The 18,701-nt window shown below is 43.8% G+C and overlaps 1 protein-coding gene across 2 annotated transcripts in view; it reads right to left on the minus strand.

The window, feature by feature from the left end:
- The window catches only part of LOC126325143 (alpha-(1,3)-fucosyltransferase 7-like), a 342,267-nt gene that overhangs the window by 311,376 nt on the left and 12,190 nt on the right, over positions 1-18,701 (minus strand). Inside the window, exon 1 of one of the 2 annotated variants that reach the window (XM_049995151.1) lies at positions 12,391-12,509. The exons of the other annotated variant lie outside the window; for it this stretch is intronic. The gene's annotated coding sequence lies outside the window, so the exon portion shown is untranslated. Of the gene's footprint in view, positions 1-12,390; positions 12,510-18,701 lie in introns of those variants that run through there. 2 annotated transcript variants of the gene reach the window in all.

Consider the following 18,701-nt stretch of genomic DNA (forward strand, 5'->3'; position numbering starts at 1 on the left):
TACCGAATGGAACAAATCGAGGATAGGAACCTGTGTCCAGAAACGTCATCCAACGATGCTACAGAACCTGGCATTACTCCAACCCCTCGGCAGAAAATGTGACTTTATACGCCTACAGACCACCGGCTGAAGGTCTCAAAACGTTGTTTGTTATTCAGTGACCTTGGATGACTGCCACGATCGCCAGTGGAGAAGATGGATCTATCAGCTATGTAGAAAACCCTTGTCTCCAATGAATACGATGCTCTGTTGGCTTGGGAGATGACTGTTTCGGACATCAGCAGTTTACTTTTCACCTGGATCCCTCTAAAATCTCCAAGGCTTTACGGTATAGATGACAAAAATAAACTGCAGATGGAAACTCGTGTCATCCATCAAAGCAACAAAACATCGCATACTCGGGGGACAAGGCCCGTGTACGCAGCAGCTGGCTCCATTTCTTCACTGGCGGTAGTGGCGGTCAGACGCGACCACTGAATAACAATAAACACCGCAGGCCGTTCCATCTGCATTCCGTAAGTGTACGGAAATTACGGTTGCTGCCGAAAGGGTGGCCTAAAAGCAGGCGCCAGCGTCTATAACTTTGATGCTCCGTAGCGTCGTGGGATGACACATCCCAACACCGGTTCCTGTCCTCGTTTTCTTCATCCAGACGCCCTCTAAAACACCTCGAAATTTGCCGCAACGTTTCTAGGACAATCTTTGTAAGGAAAGAATATTATCTGCTTGAGATATGATCGTCTTACGCCACGTGTAAGAAGGACAAATGCCTCTCACCATGCGTTGAAATTTGGTGGTGGTTTGTTCGTGACTTACCGAGACTGCGATTTATTGTTCCGCGATATGTTGCATGAGATCGCAGACTAGATTCCACAACTAATGACATGCCATTAAGGAACTGATGCATTCAGGAGTATAGTCAACGCTATACAGGATATTAGCAGCCTCACGCAACTAGTGCTTGAAAGGACAGACATAGTGCTCTTTCGGCCGTGCAAGATCGTACAGCCACGTTAACTCGCTTGAGTTGTGAAATGAGCTTTATGTGCATCCACGAGGACAGTGTGGCGGCGTCTTGCGTACCACAGACTGTCAGTAAGGCCAGAAAAGTTGTAACTTACTTCAATGCGGCAGCACAGAAAGGCGCGGCGACGTTGGTGCGCCCAACTACAACACTGGAGACAGACAGGTACCACGCTGTCTCTTCAGATGAGTTTCGGTGCTGTGTACAGCATCACGATGGATAAAACGTTGTGCAGAGGCTCTGAGGCGAGCGAACGTTGGCATTCATCATCGTCATAGAGGCCCAGCAACTGGCTTGGGAGAATGGGGTGCCATTGGGTACACAAGACGATCACCTCCGGATCACATACGTGATGTGTTAACTCCAATCGCTACGGCCCATCTCGACCTTATTTTTTTAACAAGACAACGCAATACCGCCATGTTCCTCGTGCTGTCCTCACTTACCTCGATGAAAAGGGTGTTAGACAAGCAAGCTCTCCTGATTTATTCTATACTAGCTTAGCGCCCGCTGCTTTGCTCGTGTGGTTTGTACGGATTGCGAAGTCATCTTTTTTTCTGTAATCGCAGAGGAAGACTGCACTGTGCTTCCTTCTCTAGATTGTCGCACAGTTGACAAAATGGTAGATATCGAAGTAGACGACAGAGGGATAGAGAAACAATTAAAATCTCTCAAAAGAGGAAAGGCCGCAGGTCCTGATGGGATACCAGTTCGATTTTACACAGAGTACGCGAAGGAACTTGCCCCCCTTCTTGCAGCGGTGTACCGTAGGTCTCTAGAAGAGCGAAGCGTTCCAAAGGATTGGAAAAGGGCACAGGTCATCCCCGTTCTCAAGAAGGGACGTCGAACAGATGTGCAGAACTATAGACCTATATCTCTAACGTCGATCAGTTGTAGAATTTTGGAACACATATTATGTTCGAGTATAATGTCTTTTCTGGAGACTAGAAATCTACTCTGTAGGAATCAGCATGGGTTTCGAAAAAGACGATCGTGTGAAACCAAGCTCGCGCTATTCGTCCACGAGACTCAGAGGGCCTTAGACACGGGTTCACAGGTGGATGCCGTGTTTCTTGACTTCCGCAAGGCGTTTGACACAGTTCCCCACAGTCGTTTAATGAACAAAGTAAGAGCATACCGACTATCAGATCAATTGTGTGATTGGATTGAGGAGTTCCTAGATAACAGAACGCAGCACGTCATTCTCAATGGAGAGAAGTCTTCCGAAGTAAGAATGATTTCAGGTGTGCCGCAGGGGAGTGTCATAGGACCGTTGCTGTTCACAATATACATAAATGACCTGGTGGATGACATCGGAAGTTCACTGAGGCTTTTTGCAGATGATGCTATGGTGTATCGAGAGGTTGCAACAATGGAAAATTGTACTGAAATGCAGGAGGATCTGCAGCGAATTGACGCATGGTGCACGGAATGGCAATTGAATCTCAATGTAGCGAAGTGTAATGTGATGCGAATACATAGAAAGATAGGTCCCTTATCATTTAGCTACAAAATAGCAGGTCAGCAACTGGAAGCAGTTAATTCCATAAATTATCTGGGAGTACGCATTAGGAGTGATTTAAAATGGAATGATCATATAAAGTTGATCGTCGGTAAAGCAGATGCCAGACTGAGATTCATTGGAAGAATCCTAAGGAAATGCAATCCGACAACAAAGGAAGTAGGTTACAGTACACTTGTTCGCCCAATGCTTGAATACTGCTCAGCAGTGTGGGATCCTCACCAGGTAGGGTTGATAGAAGAGATAGAGAAGATCCAACGGAGAGCAGCGCGCTTCGTTACAGGATCATTTAGTAATTGCGAAAGCGTTACGGAGATGATAGATAAACTCCAGTGGAAGACTCTGCAGGAGAGACGCTCAGTAGCTCGGTACGGGCTTTTGTTAAAGTTTCGAGAACATACCTTCACCGAAGAGTCAAGCAGTATATTGCTGCCTCCTACGTATATCTCGCGAAGAGACCATGAGGATAAAATCAGAGAGATTAGAGCCCACACAGAAGCATACCGACAATCCTTCTTTCCACGTACAATACGAGACTGGAATAGAAGGGAGAACCGATAGAGGTACTCAGGGTACCCTCCGCCACACACCGTCAGGTGGCTTGCGGAGTACGGATGTAGATGTAGATGTAGATGTAGATTATGTTGCTCACAAATTGCAACATTTTCTATACTTTTCATACCAATTAAGGCTATAGTAGCATGGTCTCCTCCTAATGTATTTATGGCGAGAAGCAGTTCTGTTAGCTGGATCGGGGGTCTTAGCTAATGCTGCCTTTGGGTTCTTGTGGTGATATTTCCACAGAAGCTATCATCCCCCAAGACATATACACTAGCAGTCAAATAGTAATTTTAATAAGTTTGGGTTTAAAAATGTTTTAATATAACGAAATATTTCCACAAAAGTTCATCCCCAGTTTTCCCCCCTTTGGGGTTGAAAGTCCAAAAATCACTGAGACACGTAATTTTTCTTGTTGGTAACCAAGAAGACAAACAGAAAATTTCGGAGATTTAGTTTCAAAACTGCTTTCATGATGAAATATTTCTATAAAAACTGTCATCTCCTGTTTTAACCCTATAGGGTAGAACTTCCATAAAGCAATGAAACATATTTTTTGTTTCTTAACGAGAAGTCAAATACAAAATTCTTCGGTTTTCTTAAAACAAGCTCTCATAGTGACATATTTTCATAAAAATGTTCGTCTCCTATTTCACCCTCTAAGGGACTAAATTTCCTAAAAACCTTAAACAAGTAGTTTTTTATATCTAACCGAGAACTCAGTCACCAGTTTTCATAGATGTATCTATATTAGTACTGTAATAGGGATTTATTTTCAAAACATTTCACGCACTATTTTACTCCCTTAGTTGTTGAAATTCTAACAATGCTGAAGTACGTATCTTTTTATTTCTTATAAAGAAACCAAATACCAATTTTCGTAGTTATAGCTTGTCTTAATAGCAAAAAATGTTCAGAAAACGTTTCATCCCCTATTCACCACGTCAGGTGTGTTATTTTTAGGGAAAAGCCTTTTTGAACGGTTTCGCCAAATTTCAAGTTTCTCTCCTTAGCAGTTTAGACTGGACAATGGTGAGTCAGTCAGCAAGTCAGTCATGATATTTTCTTTTAGTTATAGAGATTGAAAGGTCTGGTCTTCGATTGTAGCACGCCACCATTAACGGCCACTACGGCTGACGTTCACCGACATGAAGCTGAAGCGACGAACGACGATGTACCGGTATGTGTCATCCAAGCTCAGTTCAATTTGGTGTCCACTGGGGTCGGAGCCTTAGTTGCCCTGATCAGTCGTACTTTACTTCTTATAGAGGGGTGCTTTTTTCTAATGACAGGGAACATTTCTCCGCTCCAGAAATCTGTGGTAGATTAGGTTCAACAATGAACGTCATTTCACTCGAAAATTATGCTGTATTTATTTCAAATGACAACCATATCTCTTGATTTTCTTTTGTGAAGGGACATTTGAAGACGCAATTACACACTTTTGTTCCACTTTCTTGCCCACATGTGTTTGAATTTTGTGGAGCTGGAATCCTTAGCTTACGGCAAAAGATTTTTTTGGTATTTTGGAACGTATCCTGCGATATCATTTAGCTGTGGTTGCTGTACAAGACTTGTCGCTATGGCAGGCGAGAGCGGCTATACGTAATGTTTTCATTCGAATCTATTGTCTATGGACCCAATATTTTGTAAACAGGACGATCTGCTCCTAAATACATTCAGTAATCCAGTCTTGTGCTTCGCGTCTTATCGGCCATATAAAGTTGGCTGGGATTGAGTAACGAAGTCCTAAACAAGCTTATTGGTACTAGCCGTAAAATTAGCTCGCAAAATGAAAGGTCAGTCATGGCGGTAAGAGCACAGAGCTAATGAAATTTCAGTTTATGGACGACCAGTAACGTCGCATCTGTCTTTATTTCCTTTGTGTCTTATCGCTTATGACTATGATAGCACAGAATATGACGATGAAGTCTTGGCTGCTGAGGGTCGAGTATGGGCAAGGAGGCGCATTTGCATGTCACTTTTGTACATTTTTCTCAAATAATTAGGAAACAGTGGCCTCCAGTGGAAACGTATCCCACTATAAAATTTAACTGCATTAAATTTCCCACAAAAAGGTCCTACTCATTTTTCTGTGGTACTAATAGTTAGTACGTAGCGACGGGGAGAATATGAAAATCTCAGGCGTGAGTTTTGGAGGCCAACTGTAACGTTGCGGGTTGCATAAAACGACATCGGCAGGGAACGCTGAATCACCACATAAGTCCCCAATTAAAGTTCTAATTTCAAAACGCTGTAGAAAGAGAATCACTATTCAGAACGACGTCAAATGTGAACAGCATATTAATGATGCAGGGGGAAACGTCTTGGAACAAAAATGAAGAAAAAAGTAACGAAAATTTGGCCAATAGACGGCGCTTTAAGCGTCGGAATATGCACACCAACAGACGTTCAACACACGGCTATTCCTCAGTTTGCGTCCGAGATTCCGACATGACTGTCTCCTTGGAGGATCGTGCTGCTGGTAAAGCTCTTTTACACGAACGGTGACTAAGCGCCTGTAGCCCTGTAAAAGTTCTAGACATAAAAAAAAGGTATTTGTTCGATGTCTGCGAAGGGTCTGGAGAAAATTATTACAGAAGTACATGAGGCAGAGGGAGGAAAGCAGTTGATTCAACATCTGTAAAATATATGGCATTGCAGGAGATGTAGAGATTTGAGACGCAAAGATACAGCGTACAGAGAATTGCTCGAATGTTGGACATACCTGGGAACATGGTGTATAAAATACTATGAAACATCCTGCATTGCTATCCATAAGAAACCACTCATGTTCAGGAGTTACTTCCTGCTGACCTTCGCTCTGGAATGCCTTGCTCGCATGGGACAATGAACGGGCTTGGAACATTCTGTAGACAGACGAAGCTCATTTCCATTTCCCAGGACATGTGAATACGTAGAATTGTAGAATATGTGTAATAGAAAACCCGCATGCTCATCATCTGGTACGGCTTCATTTTGCAAACGAGACTTTGTGATATTGGTTGACGGCATCGTTTATTTTTCTTTTTTTTCTTTTTTTCGAAGACATGGGTCCTGCGGGTCCTGTTACTTCTACCGTCACAAGTACACGCTATGAGAGTTTTTTTGCACACCAACGTCACTCCAAATTGTTCAACAACGTGGATGTGTGGGTAGGATCACTCCTCTGCAAGATGGCGCTCCTTCGCACTTTGCAGCGTAATGAAGCGGCTGCTGCAGAGTCATTTCGGAAATGCTACTAGCATTATCAACCGTCATGTCATTACAACCTGGCCATCCAGATCACTTGATCTCAGTCTGAGAGACTTCTCACTGAGGAGAAAGATGAGTTCAGTGCTCCGATTACAAACGTAGCTGAATTGAAGACACGCATCGCGCCACGCATTCTGACCGTGACATCCGAGACACTCCGATCTACTGTGGAACATGCTGTTTCTCTGTTTCAATTTGCGGTTGAAAAAGGCGAACAGCATATTGAACATGTACTGCGCCAGTCTCACGACCGCTACAGATGGATGTCATTTTGCTCTTTGTGAGATTTTTGGCCCCAGGCCAATCACAAACCAATGTCATTTTGCTTTTTTATGCAGATTTTGGCCTCTGGACAGATAAAAAACACTTTGTCACATCCGATACTACCTTGCTATGGTGTGTAGACTAGCTAACAGTGCCACAACTGTTGACTGCCAAACTTGAGCAGTCATGAACATTCAACAGTACGGACGTCTACTGTGCAACTCAAATTATAGCCGTCGTATTGTGATTCATGTCTCATTTGTAGCCGATCCTATTTACCCTGTTTACAGAGCCATCTACAATCTTACAACTATCCCTGCTGCTACCCAAATTAGTCTGTGTAGTTTCGCAATTGACAGTGGAGTTTGAATTTTTTCTTGCCATCGCCTTCATTTGTAGAGGAGGAGGGCAATGGAAAGCGATCAGTTCGTTACGGTTAGTGTCCGCACTAAGAACAACTCATACTCCAATTTCAGGAATCAAAATCTGTTCAGTATTTGTGAGTGAATTACGAACAAGTCAATAAAGGTGAGTAAACGCAAAATTTTGCACTCGCTTACATTACTTGCCACAATTAATTAACCATACTCCATGTTTCAGTAATTAAATCATCTCACAATACACCGAAGTAAGACGTAATAATCTGCAAATCGCAAATAAAGCGGTTCTGTTTACACATAGGCAAGCGAGGTATAGAAAGAGATGGCTCTGAGAGCTATGCGACTTAACTTCTGTGGTCATCAGTCGCCTCGAACTTAGAACTAATTAAACCTAACTAACCTAAAGACATCACACACATCCATGCCCGAGGCAGGATTCGAACCTGCGACCGTAGCGGTCGCTCGGTTCCAGACAGTAGCGCACAGAACCACACGGCCACTCAGTCCGACGTAGAAAGAGAAATCTGTTGAAAAGTCATATAGACGGGAAGGGCATACAAATAAAAGCAGAATTCCTGAGAACACGTATACACACACACACACACACACACACACACACACACACACACACACACACATACACACACACACACACTGATAAGAATACGAGATCATACCTGTTCCAGCAGGACCATACGTAGCGAAATCAGTCGTTCGTTTGGCTTAAGAAGACGCACCCAGTAAAAAGACACAAATTACACAATGTTCTTGTCTCAGCTTCCGCCTTTGAAATAGATGCTGTGGTTACCAGATTCTTTATTCTGAGTATACTTATTGTTGGTGCCTCGTCTACATCTACATTTGTAGTTCCACGTTCTAGACCTAGATGAGACAATCAACCCAGACCGACCGACCTTTCATCCTTCCTGTGGCGTTATTGGATGCGTTACGGAGAGGCATATGGACAGCACACCGTCCTCCCACTCGTTGTCAGTTTTTTTCTTGGCCTTGGAACCGCTACTGATCGATCGTAAGACTGGCTCCACAAGACCGAGAGCATCCCATTCCACATTCATGGATACTTTCAAGTTTCCTGGCTAGGATGTCATAAATTATTGGACGAGAAAAACAGTGAGAAAAAGTATTGAACTGGTGTTTGCTGGAACAGGACTGGCCCATTTTATAGCTACAGAAAATTAAAATGAAAGGGTCGATTGCAGGAAAGACTGCAGAAGTGAATCGTTAGATCAGGTTTGGATTTTACGGGTAGGGACACACACCGGAATGGAACTCCCCAACGCTGTCAACGTTGTCAGTAAGTGTAGGAATGGATTTTATGTGAAAATATGAGGCTGTTGCATGAAGTGTTGAGTGGTATTGAGAAGGGATTTCAGATTGATTCCGTATTTCTGGATTTCCAGAAGGCTTTTGAAACCGTACCACACAAGCGCTTGTCGTTAAATTGTGTGCTTACGGAATATCGCCTCAGTTATGCGTCTGGATTCGTGACTTCCTGTCAAAGAGGTCACAGTTCCTAGTAACCGACGGAAAGTCATCGAGTAAAAAAGAAGGTATTTCTGTTGTTCCCCAAGGTAGTGTCATAGGCCCTTTCATGTTCCTTATCTATGTAAACGATTTGGGAGACAATCTGAGCAGCCGTCTTAGGTTCTTTGCAGATGACGCTGTCGTTTATAGACTAATACAGTCATCAAACGGTCAAAACAAATTGCAAAACGGCTTAGAAAAGATATCTGTATGGTGCGAAATTTGGCAGTTGACCCTAAATAACGAAAAGTGCGAGGTCATCCACATGAGTGCTAAAAGGAATCCGTTAAACTTCGGTTCCACGATAAATCAGTCTAATCTAAAACCCACAAATTTAACTAAATACCTAGGTATTACAATTACGAACAACTTAAATTGGAAGGAACACATAGATAATGTTGTGGAGAAGGCTAACCAAAGACTGCGTTTTATTGGCAGGACACTCGGAAAATGTAACAGATCTACTAAGGAGACTGCCTACACTACGCTTGTCCGTCCTCTTTCAGAATACTGTTGTGTGGTGTAGGACCCTTACCAGACAGGATTAATGAAGTACATCGAAAAGTTTCAGAGAAGGGCAGCATGTTTTGCATTATCGCGAAATAGGGGAGAGAGTTTTTCGTTGTGGTGGAAGGGTTCGCATCAAATGGTTAGCATCAAATGGTGAGTATTAAACCATATATGAGTAAACGTATCGAGAAAATTGAACGGAGACCAAATAGCTGAGAGATGTGTTTATTATTTTTTGAGAATTTTGGAATTTAGGGGACTGATTGACAGTTTAATAACGTGTGTTTAGTATGAAACGAATTCGATGTTGATGTTAGAGGGCAATGATGCTCGGTATGAGGAAAGAGTTAAGGGTTTTTTTTTAGTTTGGAGTTGTGGTTCAAATGTGAGAGACCGCAGGGATCGGGCTTAGAACCAATGATACTGCTTACATTTCGTAGTCCACGTGTGCAATAACTTAGTAAGATAATGGAGTCAGAGAGAAAGAATACACAGGAGTAGAGCTGTTATCATGAGGTCGGAAAGAAGGTGCCGTGTTGAGATGTCCAACTTGTGGCGGAATGCCGGACGAACCAGATATTAGTCAACACATGGAAATAGATCTAGGGTAAGAAGCTATGGAAGAATGTAAGCTGACAATCCAGTGAGACTGGTAAGTAACTGATAATACGAAGGGCTAATTGATTATAAACTGTTAAGGGTTCTCACCCATGAAGATAACGAAGATGGAGGACTTTGCCGACTTAAATATGAGCTTGTATGAGAAGCTTGTTAGCCAGATCTAAGAGCATTTGTAAAAAATGAATAGATAGACGTAGAAGTATTTTTGTTCATGTTAAGAAATGTCTGGACCACATATACTTGAAGAATTAGGCGCTCAAGTCAAGTATGTTGCGACTTCCAGTGTTAAGGGAATTAGAGATGAGTGACCGATTGTCAGCGAACCTCAGAAAGAGTATTAGAAACTGCTTGCAGTTTTCGAGTAGTACCAAGCATCTGAAAGAGACAAATTCAAGTCAGAGCAATCAAAACAGAACATTAGGCATCAAATATTGCTGAGTGGAATTATTTAGTCACTGATGTCAGTCCATTATACCCATACGGTAACTACTGTGACGTTTTGTTTGAATTACGAGAATGTAGCAGGAGACCGTCACGGTCGACGTGTAATTCGAATCTGATAAAGTCTAACGAGAAACGAGTTAACGACCAAGAGCAGTATGAGAAGGCCCACGTGCATTAAAAGTGTAGAGGAATCAACGGAAAACTGAGATACGTGAAGAAAAGGGTAAAACAAATAAGTACGGCAGAGAACCGAATATCAACTAATAGATTCAAAAAGTTGATGATGCGTAAGTCAAGAATGCACAAAACAGGTATTTGAACATTCTAAATTTTGTTGATTTTAATGTGAAACAAACAGTGCTCACCACTGGTTCTTAGGATGATAGGTTATTTTAAGCAGAAAAATAATGAAGAGTAGGGTGTGAAGACGAAAGGGATGGGAGAAACGTTTTTCTTCAGGAACAAAAATGAGGTGGCACTACCGAATGGAAGTACTGAATGAGGATCAACGACGACAGAAGCCGCACTAGGAAGGAATGATTTGCTAACGAGAAAGCTGTACCAGACATGAAGGATGAGGAAAAAGGAGAATAGACGTGTCGTCGCAGTTTTTGTAGCGTGACTCAGTGTATGACTTTCAACCACTACATGACGCTCGTATGAAAATGTGTGTACAGTAGAGAATAAGATAAACAACGTATGCATCTAATCTACCATAAAGAGGACGAGGGTGAACGTCAGATATCGAGGAAAAGTGCATAATACACTGGCAGAAATCACAACAAAAAATAATTAATGTACAGTAACGTAATTTTGGGAATACATTTGCCTGGGAATGTTGATCATGAACGGCAGCACAACAAGCCGAATCACCATTCCGACGTACAGACTCAGGGTGCGTGGGATAATCACCAGAGTGCTCCTGCTGTCACGCGAAATCGCACCTCAGGCGATAACTGCAGGTGTGGGTCCAGTGTGTCCAGGCGGCAGACAGGCTAGCTACAGGTGCTCACCTAGCCTCCTCTTAACCAACATACAGCCACCACTGGCACCGCGGCAGAACCAGGCTTCATCAGAAAATACAACATTCCTTCAATGAGCTCGCGCTTGACACCACTGAAGTCGCAAATAGTGGTGGTTTGGGGTCGGAGGAATGCACGGTACAGGGCGTCTGGTTCCGAACTGTCCTTGACGGAATGGATTTGTAGCAGTTCTTTATGTCTCTGTGGTGCCAACTGATGCCTAGACTGCTGCTGCAAATGCAGTACGATGGGCGAGAGCTATACACCAAACGCAATGTCTTCCCTCGGTAGTGCCAAGTGGCCGTCCAGAGCCCGGTCTTCTTGCGACCACCCGGTAACGGTGGCCGAGCGCCTCAGTCCGGAACCGCGCGATGGCTAAGGTCGCAGGTTCCAATCTTGCCTCGGGCATGGATGTGTGCGATCTCCTTAGGTTAGTTATGTTTAAGTAGTTCTCAGTTCTAGGGGACTGATGACCTCAGATGTTAAGTCCCATAGCGCTCAGAGCGATCGATCGAGCAGCGGCACTGACTAACGGAGCGTTGAGTTTGACACGAACAAGGCTACGGTGCCGTGGTTCCGGTGGGTGGTGGCCCATTAGTGCTGTTCTGCTGAGGATGTTTGGTGGACACAAAAGACACGCCAACAACTCTCCAGGGTGGCAAGACTCCACGCTTTCTGAGAAGCCATGACAACAGCTGTAGCTGGGCGGCTTCGTCTTTGGCAGCAGGACGCAACGGCAGCTTGCTCGATTGTTCCAGTCACGGCGGCCACCACAAAAAGTAAAGCAGTCAGCACGAGAGTGAAAGCCACTGAATGAGGCGACGGGCTGAGTGAAAGAGTGGAATGCTTAAAAAGAAGAATGCTCGGTTTCAACATTTCAATTGCGTCCAAGCAGCATCTGCATCTAGTCATGAGCACTGTGACAGTCCTTATTCTCTGTTTTTACCATAGAGAATGAAAGTCGAATGGTTGTAAGTGCGTATTTCAAATGAAACTTTCTCTTAATAATAAATCAGCACGACGTGTAATGCACGAAGCGCAGAAAATCGTTGTTTTTTGGTCTTGTTAATAGAACCAACCTGGCCTTTGGAGAGACTAGCTTACCATTTCTCTGTAAGAGATTTCTTGTAATTGATGAAACATTATTCTAGATTTTGGACACATAAGCCTGGCCTTATTTAATTTTGGATCAGGTTTGTGTTATATATCATGAATGTTTTTATTTTCTTAAATTTTTTGTTTTACCTGTGACTCCAAAGCTCCGATGTGCATGTCTCAGTTGATATGAATAGATGTTAGCCGCGCGGGATTAGCCGAGCGACTTGGGGCGCTGCAGTCATGGACTGTGTGGCTCGTCCGGCGGAAGTTCGAATTTCCCTCGGGCGTGGCCGTGTGTGTTAGTCCTTAAAATAATTTAGGTTAAGTAATCTGTAAGCGTAGGGACTGATGACCTTAGCAGTACAGTCCCATAAGATTTCACACACATTTGAACATTTGAATAAATGTTAGGTGAACGGAATAGCACAGCATGGTTAGGACACTGAGTGGATGACTATGCAGCATAGTAAGATCAATGGCAAGAATCCGAATAATGTGGAGCCGTCATAAGATGAGAGAGTGTGAAGTTGTGAAATGCAGCACTGAAAACCCTTTGTAAAGCAGTACAGATTTTACAATGAAATGAATACCCCTATCTGCATACAGGCATTCATATAAGTCAACGAGGACAGTTGAAAATGTGTGCCCCGACCGGGACTCGAACCCGGGATCTCCTGCTTACATGGCAGACGCTCTATACATCTGTGCAACCGAGAACACAGAAGATACTGCGACGGCAGGGACAAAAGAAAATGTCCGAAAGAACAGATACCATCTTCATATATACAGTACTGATTTAATGGGAATACCCACACTGTTGTAGCTAATGAAGAACGAGTGAGGGTTAAGATCAGGGTTCGTTGGTATTGTGTAACAAATTATGTTGGGAGTCCATCAGTGAGGGAGTCTGAGTGTGAGGGTGGGGATGGCTCAATTGAACGAATGTGGATCGAATGCTGAAGCAGAGACCAGAAAAGAATAAATTTTACTTTCGTATCCCTCGCACTATTTTGGTTTCTTTTCAAGGCAGGTGGTTTTGGCATAAGTCGAATGGGAAAGGCTCCACCCTGTTTTTTAGTTTAATCTCATCAGCATCGATTTCATTTATGGTGGAGGACATGATGTGAGGCAGCAGTGTAATCTTGGCCACCTTCCCTCCCATTTTCATTCCATACTGATATAAAACGAATTCCTGTTTATGTGACTTCGTTTACTTTTTAGTTTGTCTTGTTTTCTATCAATGAACGAGTGGTTCTGAGGTTTAGGTGTAATGGTTTTTCATCAATTTCTTTTCATATGTTTACCTTGCAGTTCAGATACCAACAGCACATGTGTTATACAGTGGTAGCTTTCTGGCCAGTATTAGATTCACTTGGCTCTGTGGTGCGAGACGAATTGGAAAGAGGGTAGATGGTGATCTATGGCAGATCTGCTGACAGGTTACAATGATACAACAGGAACAAGTGCTTCCGACAACACAATTCAGCGCAAATTGTTGGACATGGGACTCTGCAGCACAGGACTGTGTATTTCCATGCTGGCCCAACGAGATCGTCAGTTACGACTCCAGTGTGTGTAGAACTAGGCGGATATGGTTGCATAGGGGGTGGAGGTTGGGGAGGAAGATGTTCTACCCTGTCTGTCGTCATGCCTGTGGCGACAGCAGATAAAATCTTGGGGATGTTCTGCCTATCACTGTTTCCTATCAGACAAGATGTTGCATTCACCGCCTGACCTTGTGTCCCAGGGCCGTCGGGATTCTTCACTTATTGCATTTCGCCTAAGTTGACAGTATAGTTAAAAGAAAAGTTGCAAAGCAGCAGATCAACATTAGCAGTAAATTCTATTAACTTTGAATATATTGCAGAAGAGAAGACAAAAGTAGGGTAGTCCTGTCACAGTGATTCCATGAGCACACTCACAACACTGAGATTCCGAGCTGCCACGTTGTGTTATAGGACAAAAACTGCATTGGTACACAACAGGAACTAATCAAGAATACTCGTATGTCCAGTCACTAGGTAGAGTGACGATTGTGTAATCGAAGTGAATCGAGTTAATCAAAAATGTTACCCACGAATTCCGAAATATGATCACGCATACAGAAACCGAACGACAAACCTTACTGGACTGCGATAACTTCACAGCAAACATAAACATAGCCAAAGCCTTGCATACAAACAAAAATTGCGCGATGCGAAATGTAGTGCGAGGAGGGCTATGCGAGAGGCGTTCAATGAATTCGAAAGTTAAGTTTTATGTACTGACTTAGCAGAAAATCTTAAGAAATTTTGGTCTGATGTCAAAGCGAAAGGTGGATCAAACCGAAACGTCCAGACACTCTGTGACCAAAATGGTACTGAAACAGAGGATGACAGACTAAAGGCCGAAATACTAAATGTCTTTTTCCAACGCTGTTTCACGGAGGAAGACTGCTCTGTAGTTTCTTCTCTAGATTGTCGCACAGTTGACAAAATGGTAGATATCGAAATAGACGACAGAGGGATAGAGAAACAATTAAAATCGCTCAAAAGAGGAAAGGCCGCTGGTCCTGATGGGATACCAGTTCGATTTTACACAGAGTACGCAAAGGAACTTGCCCCCCTTCTTGCAGCGGTGTACCGTAGGTCTCTAGAAGAGCGAAGCGTTCCAAAGGATTGGAAAAGGGCACAGGTCATCCCCGTTCTCAAGAAGGGACGTCGAACAGATGTGCAGAACTATAGACCTATATCTCTAACGTCGATCAGTTGTAGAATTTTGGAACACGTATTATGTTCGAGTATAATGTCTTTTCTGGAGACTAGAAATCTACTCTGTAGGAATCAGCATGGGTTTCGAAAAAGACGGTCGTGTGAAACCCAGCTCGCGCTATTCGTCCACGAGGCTCAGAGGGCCTTAGACACGGGTTCACAGGTGGATGCCGTGTTTCTTGACTTCCGCAAGGCGTTTGACACAGTTCCCCACAGTCGTTTAATGAACAAAGTAAGAGCATACCGACTATCAGATCAATTGTGTGATTGGATTGAGGAGTTCCTAGATAACAGAACGCAGCACGTCATTCTCAATGGAGAGAAGTCTTCCGAAGTAAGAATGATTTCAGGTGTGCCGCAGGGGAGTGTCATAGGACCGTTGCTGTTCACAATATACATAAATGACCTGGTGGATGACATCGGAAGTTCACTGAGGCTTTTTGCAGATGATGCTATGGTGTATCGAGAGGTTGCAACAATGGGAAATTGTACTGAAATGCAGGAGGATCTGCAGCGAAGTGACGCATGGTGCAGGGAATGGCTATTGAATCTTAATGTAGACAAGTGTAATGTGTTGCGAATACATAGAAGGCAAGTCCCCTTACCATTTAACTACAATATAGCAGGTCAACAACTGGAAACAGTTAATTCCATAAATTATCTGGGAGTACGCATTAGAAGTGATTTAAAATCGAGATCATATCAATTTGAACGTAGGTAAAGCAGATGCCAGACTGCGATTCATTGGAAGAATCCTAAGGAAATGCAATCCGAAAACAAAGGAAGTAGGTTACAGTACGCTTGTTCGCCCACTGCTTGAATACTGCTCAGCAGTGTGGGATCCGTACCAGATAGGGTTGATAGAAGAGATAGAGAAGATCCAACGGAGAGCAGCGCGCTTCGTTACAGGATCATTTAGTAATCGCGAAAGCGTTACGGAGATGATAGATAAACTGCAGTGGAAGACTCTGCAGGAAGCGCTCAGTAGCTCGGTACGGGCTTTTGTTGAAGTTTCGAGAACATACCTTCACCGAGGAGTCAAGCAGTATATTGCTCCCTCCTAGGTATATCTCGCGAAGATACCATGAGGATAAAATCAGAGAGATTAGAGCCCACACAGTGGCATATCGACAATCCTTCTTTCCACGAACAATACGAGACTGGAATAGAAGGTAGAACCGATAGAGGTACTCAATGTACCCTCCGCCACACACGGTCACGTGGCTTGTGGAGTATGGATGTAGATGTAGACTGCAACCAGTGGAGTCACCATGCCAGATACTGTTGCGGTGCAAACGGCGTACACAGTAGCGACGAATGTAGCTGCTACATGCTTCCTATCTCGAAACGTGGTGACAAAACTGGACGCTCTTTGCGCAAGGCTGCTCCCAAGGTAATGGAAGATAAGGCTTGCTAATCACAGTGGTGGTAACTACCGCACGACTACTATACGGAGTGTGGAATTTCCAGGATCTGTAGCCGAATGCTATTTGCAAACATGCCATACAATCCGCCTGTGTTTAACGAGGAGGTTCCCATATCCAACACGACACAGAGCGAAGGCGAACCGTTGCTGCTGCCTCGACCCGTGGTACAGTACAGATTCTTGACGTTCATGTTGGTACACCTGTCTACACCTAAAGCTGCACCACCGTCTTCTCAAATTCTGTCTCCAGCTCTCTGTGGCTTGAACGACACAATTTTTCATCCGTTTCTGTCACTATGATAAATATCTTCCATATATGGTGACGCCCATCTCTTAACTTTTCCCGATACATTTGGTCTGCTTTCTGTGCACTACATTGCATATGTTTTTACATTACTCACATGTCTGCAAGTTTATGTAGCGAGAAATTCTCCGTCCCCGAGAAGTAGTCATGAACGGTGAACAGTGGTAATAAACTCCAGTATGGACAGCTGCGCGTTGCTTGTAGAAGCGATTAAGCAGCAACCGCGAACCATAAACAGTAGTAATAAACTCCGTTATGGGTATATTAGGCCAGAGTGCGTTGTCCTCTGAGATAGCACCACAAGCGATTACGAGGCAGGCAGTAATTTTTATCAAACATAAGCGCATTACAAACATTGCCTCACTTGAATTAGTCGTTGATGAGCTCATATTACTCGAAATATTCCTTGCTGACTGTTGGTTCCTTAGTAGTTTACTTGTTATTATTATTTTTTTTTTACTTGCTCTCCAGATTGTAAAGCAGACAATACGTGTTGCACATAAACCTGTATACAGGTTGTCCCAGGACGAACGGTCAATATTCCCACATATGATAGGAACGACAATTCGAATCAAAAGAGTACACTGCACTTGGGCCGTAAACTGCATACATTAAGAAACATGAGCACATCTTCATGCTCGATACCGTGAAGCAAATCTGTTAAACTGCAAGCTCTTTGCATTTCAGCTTTTGGGAAATGGTAGTAGGTACCAAAATAAAAAAAATGTCGAGTAAACATGGGGTTTACAGTGCATATAATATGAGCTATGAGTACTTCTTCATCCTCGCTGGTGTGAAATACACTATGTGATCAAAAGTATCTGGACATCCGGCTGTAAATGACGCCGTGGCGCCGTCCTTCGGCAATGCTTGAATTCAGTATGGTCATGGCCCACCCTTAGCCTTGATGACGGCTTCCACTCTCGCAGGCATACGTTCAATCAGGTGCTGGAAGGTATCTTGCGGAATGGCAGCCCATTCTTCACGGAGTGCTGCCTCCACTGAAGAGAGGTATCCATGTTAGTCGATGAGGCCTGGCCCAAAGGTGTTCTATAGGATTCAGGTCAGGACTCTGTGCAGGCCAGTCCACTACAGGGATGTCACTGTCGTGTAACCACTTCGCTACAGGCCGTGCATTATGAACAGGTGCTCGGTTGTGTTGAAACATGCAATTGAAACATGCAGTCGTAATCCCCGAATTGCTGTTCAACAGTGGGAAGCAAGAAGGTGCTTAAAACATCAATGTAGGTCTGCGTTGTGATAATGCAACACATAATAAACAAGGGTGTAAGCCCCCTCCATGAGAAACACCACCACACCATAACACCACCGTCCCAGAATTTTACTGTTGGCACTACACACGCTGTCAGATAACGTTCACCGGGCATTCGCCATACCCACACCCTACCATCGGATCGCCACATTGTGTACCGTGGTTCGTCAATCTACACAACGTTTTTTCCTTATTCAATCGTCCAATGTTTACGCTCCTTACACCAAGCGAGGCGTCGGTTTCCATTTGCCGGCGTGATGTGTGGCTTCTGAGCAGCCGCTCGACCATGAAATCCAAGTTTACTCACCTACCGCCTAACTGTCATAGTACTTGCAGTGGATCCTGATACAGTTTGGAATTCCTATGTGATGGTCTGGATAGATGTATGCCTAATACACATTACGACCCTTCTTCAACTGTCGGCGGTCTCTGTCAGTCAACGTACGAGGTCGACTTGTATGCTTTTGTGCTGTACGTGTCCCTTCACGTTTCCACTTCACTATCAAATAGGAAACAGTGGACCCAGGGATGTTTGGGAGTGTGGAGATCTCGCTAACAGACGCATGACACAAGTGACACCCAATCACCTGACCACGTTCGAAGTCCGTATTTCCGCGGAGCGCCCCATTTTCCTCTCTCACGATGTCTAATGACTACTGAGGTCGCTAATATGGAGTATATGGCAGTAGATGGCAGAAAAGTGCA

The sequence above is a fragment of the Schistocerca gregaria genome, chromosome 2, assembly GCF_023897955.1.
Source record: "Schistocerca gregaria isolate iqSchGreg1 chromosome 2, iqSchGreg1.2, whole genome shotgun sequence".
NCBI lineage: Eukaryota > Metazoa > Arthropoda > Insecta > Orthoptera > Acrididae > Schistocerca > Schistocerca gregaria.